We start from the raw sequence: 8936 nt of genomic DNA, 5'->3' as shown, positions 1-8936 counted from the left end.
ACAATGGTGAAGGAATGAAGAGAGATGTTGGCGGTGGTGGAGAAATGGAGAGGTTTCCAGAATGCAAGATGCTTGGGGTTTCAGAAATTTAAGAACCCCAAAACTTATTCTGCTCCCAAATTTACTCCCCCACGTCAGCTTTTTTTTTTATTGTTTTAAAAAAATATTCAAACAAATTAATAACTCTGATGTTAAAAAAAAATCATATTTTAATAATTTTTTTACTTCCGTATATTTAAAACGGACCAATAACACACTCATACATGCTTATACACGGTATTGTTAAAAAATTGTCAAAAATAAATTGTTAAAAAAGTAAACGAAAGAAATATCCACCGGGAGGACAGGTTCCATGCTTTTTCTCCAAGCCTTCCTCTTTGACTGTTATCATTCTCTATATATACACAAATTTTCCTTCATGACCAACATGTCCAACAACATATACCAAATTTCGATTCCTCGGTTGCTAACACATAGGAAAATGATTGAAATTCTTACGAATATTCAGTTGATAGCTTCTCTCTTCCTCTTCCTTTCCCTCCTCCTTCCCCTCATCGTCTTCTTCTACTCCTCACGTTTCAACAACAAACAGGCTGCTCCAAATAAACAAACCGTTACTATCCCATCATATCCACTCATTGGCTCCTACTTAGCCCTTAAACGCACCGGCAGCCGCCGTCTTCAGTGGGAATCTGATATAGTCCAAATCTCACCCGCCAACACCTTCACCTTCCACCGCCCACTGGGTCACCTCCAAGTCTTCACTGGCAACCCTGCCAACGTCGAGCACATTCTCAAGACCCGCTTCTCCAACTACCAAAAGGGCAATACCGTCATTAGTACGCTCTCCGACTTCCTCGGCACGGGGATATTCAACTCCGATGGCAACACATGGAAGTTCCAAAGACAACTCGCAAGCCACGAATTCAATACAAAGTCTCTCCGCAAGTTTGTGGAGCAAGTGGTGGATGCCGAACTCTCCCACCACCTCATCCCCATCATGGCTTCAGCGGCACAACAAGACCAGACCCTCGATTTCCAAGACATCCTCCAACGCTTCGCCTTCGATAACATCTGCAAAATCGCCTTTGGATTCGACGCAAACTACCTGACGCCATCGGTTGAACGGAGCAAGTTCGCGGTGGCGTACGAAGAAGCGACAGAGATAATCATTAATCGGTTCCGCGAACTGTTTCCGTTAGAGTGGAAAGTGAAGAGGGCGCTTAACATAGGTTCGGAAAAGCGGTTGCGAATGGCAGTGAGGGAAGTGCGCGAGTTCGCGAAGAACATAGTAAGAGAGAAGAAGAGGGAGTTGAAGGAGAAGGACTCCCTTGAATCGGTAGACATGCTTTCGCGTTTCTTGAGTTCGGGGCACTCTGATGAAGACTTTGTGACGGACATAGTCATAAGCTTCATATTGGCGGGGAAGGATACCACGTCAGCAGCGCTGACCTGGTTTTTCTGGCTGCTATCGAAGAACCCTCGAGTGGAGAAGGAGATTGTGAATGAGATATTGGACAAATCGGAGGCTGCGGTTTACGATGAAGTGAAGCATATGGTTTACACGCATGCATCATTGTTCGAGAGCATGAGACTGTACCCACCGGTGCCCACGGACACCAAGGAAGCGGTGGAGGACGACGTTTTGCCGGATGGGACGGTGGTGAAGAAGGGGTCGCTGGTGACTTATCACGTGTACGCCATGGGGAGGTTGGAGAGTATTTGGGGTGAGGATTGGGCAGAGTTTAAGCCAGAGAGGTGGTTAGAGAAGCTTGAATCCGGAAAGTGGAAGTTTGTGCCAAAAGATTCTTTCACATATCCTGTTTTTCAAGCTGGTCCCAGAATATGTTTGGGGAAAGATATGGCTTTTATGCAGATGCAAAGTGTGGTGGCTGGGATTCTTCGGCGGTTCGCGGTTGTTCCTACGGTGGCTGAAGGGGTGGAGCCCAACTTCATTTCCTTCCTTACCTCCCAGATGGAAGGTGGTTTTCCTGTCAAGATCGTTGAGCGGGAAACCTCAGATTAATACCCATCTTCTTGCATTTCGAACAAGTCATTCCTTCACTAAGTTACTAGTATCATGTTTGGGATTTGGGTTTGAGCTTTATGTAATCGTTTGCATTTTTTTTATATTGTATTAACATTCCTAATGATTATTATTTTAGAAGGAAAATAATTTTGACATTTAGAGTTATTTGACAAAGAAAAAGAAATAAAAAGGATAAAATATTAAATATTAAATATAAAATATCAAATGAGTGTTTAATATTTTTAAGCTTTTAATTTAGTCAGATTTAACTTAAAATTGAGTTGTGGTAACTTTTCTTAACATAGTTATATTGATTAACGTAAAGTAAGACATGGCATTCATGTTGTATTTTCGTCATATTTCATTTTTGACATCCTTTTCTGAAATGAAAAATAACTTAGGTAGTAGTGCTATTTATTCACAAGTGTGCAAAAACATGGAAACATATAATCGAAAAACATGGAAACATATAATCGACGGTAGTTTATGATTGGTTGAATTTCAACATAGTATCGAAAGTCTGGTTCTTCTAATATGTATTTCGTTCTTCTAATATGTATTTCGTTTTCTATGTCGTCTTCACAAATCATTAGCAATTTGGTGTCACTTGAGTGCATAAGCAATATATTTTCGCTAAGTCTTTAATTATATTAGTAACAAGCTTGATACATACAATTTGTATGCATTAGCTTGAGAGGGAGTGTTTGATATATTATCTTTATTTTATATTTATCTTTTATCTTTAGTTAATTTTTTATTATTTCTTATTTGTATTTTGTGCTTAACCCATATTTCTTCTATTATAAATAAAGGATCCTATATGTGTATATTCAACACAAGAGAGATTAATCTCATACATAGTTTTCACTATATTCAACATTGTTGAAGACCTTGGACAAGTTCTTTAATTCCTTGGTCGAGCTATGGCCGAGTTATAGCCGTGGTGGTTGAGCTGTGGCCGAGCTTTGACCAACCATGACTAGATTGTGTCCAGTTTGATTGTTTATTGACGATTTATTCTGAAAACATGGGTGATTATATTACTAATTTGTATGTATAGTTGTATGATTGACTTGATTACTGTTATGAGTTAAATTATGAACACGAATTTGGCCAAATGTGTATTATATGACTTTATATTGCATGATAAATTGGTTGATATGAATATGGTATGAGTTTTTCTAGGGATCTTGTGGAGTGATTATGTGTTTTTAACTAATTAGTGTACATGTTGATGTGAGAGTCTTGACATTGGAGGTTATCTTGATACTCTAATAACCATTCAATCTCAAGTAGAGAATGATGAGTTAAGTGCTAAAGTTGTAGGAGGTCCTAGTCTATGGGCTGAATTTGGTCGTAGGTGTTGATGGGCTAACCTTGTGGAAGACATGGTGTATTGCATTAACGATGGCTCCATATGAGAAGTGGATGTCACCACAAGTGCATGACCCCTTGGGATTTTGCATCAATGTTTCATCCAGATGGTTGAGTCTAGTATAAATATTGCATGAGAATATGATTGTTGTTATAACTGGATTATGTGTAGTAATAGTCTTATGCCTGCTTTATAAGTGATCTTTTGTATATTAACACACCCTTGCTTATTTGTGTTTATGCAATGATCATATAACATGTGTGTCATACAAGATCAGAGGAGGATGTGATAACAGATCCGATCCAAGATGAAGGAAATGCAACAATATAATGAATACAAATTTAGTCATGCATAAGTTTTAGTTAAAATAAGTATATGTAATTCTTTACATCATTATACCTAATACAATTATATACAATTATATTTGAATAACTATAGCAGGTGTTATATTCGCGAATGGCATAAACATTGATTATGTAATATTTTTGTGTGAAAAAAACGAGATGTTATAGTTCTTATATGATCTCCACCTCCATTTATCTAATACTATCATATTAAACAATTTTAATTCTTTACTATTTAAACCACTCTCTTACTTTTGTTTGTATACATTTTTTTCATTTAACTTAGGCTATTTAACTATTTCCTTCTATCATCCAGTAGGAGTTTATTTTGAATTTTCTTAATTTACTTCTATACAATGTATGATGGTTCTTTTAGAGGTGGATATTATAGTTAAGATTCATAACAAAATCAAAGAGAAGATAAAGAAGAAAAACAGAAGTACACACAAGAAGAATAAAAAATTGAAAACAGCTATTATTGATCAATTAATCATGAATGTACAAGGAGAATGAGAAAAAAGTACACATAAAAATAAGAAACATATAAACTCAAAACTATTAAATTATAATTATATCAATTTTTGTTTTTTTTTGGATGAGACCCCTTAAGCTCAGAGTAAAGATTAAACATGTCCAACTTGAAACACATGTTATTGAACATAGAAGGTGGAAGAGTTTTGGTGAGTACATTAGCCAATTGCATGTAAAAAGACATGAAGAAGTTTCATCAAGCCATTAATAATTTTCTATTTCTCTTTAAAATATGACAGTCCATTTTAATATGCTTCATTCGTTTATGCTTAATTTGAATAGAGACGATTTGTATGATAGAATAGTTGTCACAATAAAACACAACTCGAGCTCGGAGAGCTAGTGTATTAATCATAGCTTCCTGGCATCAAAGATAATTAATGGGTTTCGAGATACTAGAGCTTGATTTTGGTTGTTTTACATAACAGTCTAGGGGTATTTCTTATATGGTCGAGCTGTTGGGCATGGTTTTCGAGCTATTTGAGTAGTTGGTTGAGCTTATATGGAGTTTAGTTGAGTTGTGTTTTGTGATGTTGAGTTGTGGTTGGTAATTCCGAGTTCTAAGCTTGTTGACCAAGTTGTTACCCTCTTGGTCAAGCTGTGTGTTTGTTGTTGTTTCAATGGTTTGTTGTTAACATGCTTGGATGTTATGTCCTTGTCTCATAGTTGTAAATCTAAATTGGTTCCTTTACGTCCATAGGACTTTGGTCAGCCACGGAAAAAAGGGAGTTGTGTATCGCCATAATGCTTTGGCTAGAACTGAGTATAATGCTCTGTTTATAAGGCTTTGGTGAGTAGATAGAGTTTTTACTCGTAAGGCTTTTAGAAAACAGGGGAAACTTGTCCTAGTCATAAGGCTTTGTTGAATAGGCAGGATGACCTTGATCGTAAGTTTTTGTTAAGCAAACATATTAAACTGTAAGGTACTCGGAAAGGACATACAGTTTGTATATATTAGTTGATGTAATAAGATTATATGTTAATTATGAATATGGGGTGTTGATGTTATCGATGATGTATTTCGCTATGTGATATATGAATAGTGATTACCTATGAACTGTATTTACTAAGTTGTTTTACGTTAGTTCACCCTTGTTTGTATGTGGTTGTGGTTTCCACCTGTGATGACCGTATGACTTATGTTATACGTGAGCATATTATATATTGCAGATATAGGTCAGGATGCACAACCATGAGGAGTAGGCTAATGACTTCGAGAATGTCTTTATTTATATTTTCAAATGTAATTTGGATTGATGTTTTAGTTAAGAAATTCCTTTGAAATTTATTGGTTTTGAAACAATTTCTTTTGAAATAAAAGAAGTATATATTTATGTTTAAATGAGGCTTTTAAGATGGTCTCAAAATTTAAGGTTATGACTTTTTGAATCACACACGAGAGGTGTTACATTTCCATTCCTAGAAAAATTCTTGAAAAAAAGGTAGGGGTAGTTAACTCATTTTTTATGCATGATATTCTATGCTTTAATTATTATAAATAAATCTTTTACCATGATGTAACATGCTATGGATAAGATACCGAAAACACTTTCTTTTACGATTTGCGATAGTCTCAAAAGATCATTTTAAGAATCCTGTAGTTGTCAAACTCTTTTCAAAAGCTTTTTGTTTAACAATCTATCCTTTACTTTATGTCAAAGATAACCATGACAACTTTTAATATTTGCAATTAAACTTTTGGTAAGGATCGAAGGATTTACTTTTACTGAGTTCAAAACAATATTAACAATTTGAGTAATCTTGTTTCAATAATTATTGACAAACAAGTATGAAGTGCTTCAAGTATATTTTTTTTTTGTTTCCCGTTGATTTAAGTTTTTTTTTTAATGATGCCCATATTCTCCATTCCTAGGCTTTGGTGCCGCCTCTTTTGTCTAAGAAAACATGTGTTAAGAAAGTTCATATTTATTGTTATTCACAAACGAACTAAACAATTCACTACAAGAATTTTATAAAATTATTGAGGGAAGGAAAATAAATTTATCGATAAATTAAAATCTATCAAGAAATTTTATCAATAGAATTTAAATTATCAACATATATTTCTATTGGTAAAATTAATTGATAGTCTCTAAAGGTGCAGTTCAGTTTGGTTGACTTGACCAAACTTTGGTTAGTGCCGATTCAATCGAATTTGATTGATTTTTGGCAAAATTGACTTAGTCGAATTTCGGTTGGAACTGACTCAACCCAGTTTCAACGTGAATGTTTCTACTAAATTCAGTTGATTTTTAGCAAGAACGACTTATTTTTGCCAACATTTTGACAACGTCTATGTAATGGATTATGATTTGTCTGTTTCAAATATTTTTTTTTAAAAATAAATTTAAACGGATTAATAGAATAGTGACACATAACAGTTATTCAAAAATTGTTATGAAAAAGTTGTTATGAAAAAGTTATTAACCTACATAGTCCATAAGTTTAAGTACATTTCATTTTGGACATTTTGGTTACCAGATAAAATGTATTATAGAACTAGCCTCTGTTAAATTTTAGAAGAAGAGAAAAATCAAACGTTAAAAGAAAGATAAAAGGTGACTACTTTTCTTTCGCAATTCGCAATGAAATGTGTGTTTTACGTCTATGCATTCGTGTCGAAACATTAAAATTAGAGAAATATCGCACATTAAAAATATTCGTAAAAGAGGAATATTTACGCCACTGGTCAAACCCGAAAAAGTGAATTACAAAGAAAAATTGTAATGAAAACTGCGTGACATTTATCTGCAATCAATTATTCAAAGCCAAAGGCAAATTGTGGACAATAGTCTAAATTAGTTTGGCCAAAATAGTTTTCAATTTCTCAACATATAATCGATTTTTATTCAGTCTATTATATTTTCTTTTAAATTAACTATTTCATAAATTAATCCTTTAATATAAGTTTATGATATTATCTTTCTTAATTCTACCATTCACAAATTTATTAAATTAAAGTATGTTTCACACACACTATGTACAAGGTAAAGAAATGACATGTTTAATTCCTTCCATTAATTCTACTAACAATATACGTAAAACATATAAAAATTATCATAATAAAAAATAAATTTAAAAGAAAAATGGAAATGTTAAAATATTTTAAATATCGATTAAAAGGATAAACATAATAAATAATTATGTTTTCGAGGATTCAAGTCAAACTTTTATAATTTAGAAGCAAAAGAGTTATTGGATAGTGAAACCTGAAGTTTTTGAGAAAAATAGTTAGTGCAACGAAAAAATCTGAAAGCAGAAAAAAGCCACCCCTCACCTAAATATGAAAAGCATTATCAACGAAAGTGTCCACGAGGCATGTTCAATGCATTTTATCCAAAAAATAAATAAATTATTTTAACACAATTTTTTTTTGTAATATTTTAACACATCTTACATATTATTTTTTTACATATATAAACCTAATAAAAAAATTAAGATAATGATATTTAACAACATATTTTTTAAACATTTTATTATGGTCTAAAATTACTTAATAATAATAATAATAATAATAATAATAATAATAATAATAATAATAATAATAATAATAATAATAGTAATAATAATAATAATAATAATAATAGTATAATAATAATAATAATAATAATAGTAATAATAATAATAATAATAATAATAATATAATAGTAATAATAATAATAATAATAATAGTAATAATAATAGTAATAATAATAATAATAGTAATAATAATAATAATAATAATAATAATATAATAATAATAGTAATAATAATAATAATAGTAATAATAATAATAATATATAATAATAATAATAATAGTAATAATAGTAATAATAATAGTAATAATAGTAATAATAATAATAATAATAATAATAATAGTAATAATAATAATAATAATAATAATAATAATAATAATAATAATAATAATAATAATAATATAATAATATAATAAATAATAATAATAATAATAATATATAATAATAATAATAATAATAATAATAATAATAATAATAATAATAATAATAATAATAATAATAATAATAATAATAATATAATATAATAATAATAATAATAATAATAATATAATAATAATATAATATAATAATAATAATAATAATAATAATAATAATAATAATAATAATAATAATAATAATAATATAATAATAATAATAATAATAATAATAATAATAATAATATAATAATATAATATAATAATATAATAATATAATAATATAATAATAATATAATAATAATAATAATAATAATAATATAATAATAATAATAATATAATAATAATAATAATATAATAATAATAATAATAATATAATATAATAATAAATAATAAATATAATAATAATAATAATATAATAATAATATAATAATATAATAATAATAATAAATAATAATAATAATAATAATAATATAATAATAATAATAATAATAATAATAATAATAATAATAATAATAATAATAATAATAATAATAATAATAATAATAATAATAATAATAATAATATAATAATAATAATAATAATAATAATAATAATAATAATAATAATAATAATAATAATACATAGGTCAATCACAAGATAACAAAATGTTAAAAAATATTACAAGAAAAAATGTTGTAAAAAAAATATTCTCATATATATATATATATATATATCTATATCAAATAT

At 29.5% G+C, this 8936-nt stretch overlaps 1 pseudogene; it reads left to right on the top strand.

The window, feature by feature from the left end:
* The first annotated feature begins 451 nt into the window (after window positions 1–451).
* Window positions 452–2184, top strand: LOC124830023 (cytochrome P450 94A1 pseudogene; annotated as a pseudogene).
* Window positions 2185–8936: the final 6752 nt, after the last annotated feature.

The sequence above is a fragment of the Vigna umbellata genome, chromosome 4, assembly GCF_029865625.1.
Source record: "Vigna umbellata cultivar VRB3 chromosome 4, Vumbellata_1.0, whole genome shotgun sequence".
Taxonomy (NCBI): domain Eukaryota; kingdom Viridiplantae; phylum Streptophyta; class Magnoliopsida; order Fabales; family Fabaceae; genus Vigna; species Vigna umbellata.
This window is presented reverse-complemented; position numbering and strand designations above follow the sequence as displayed.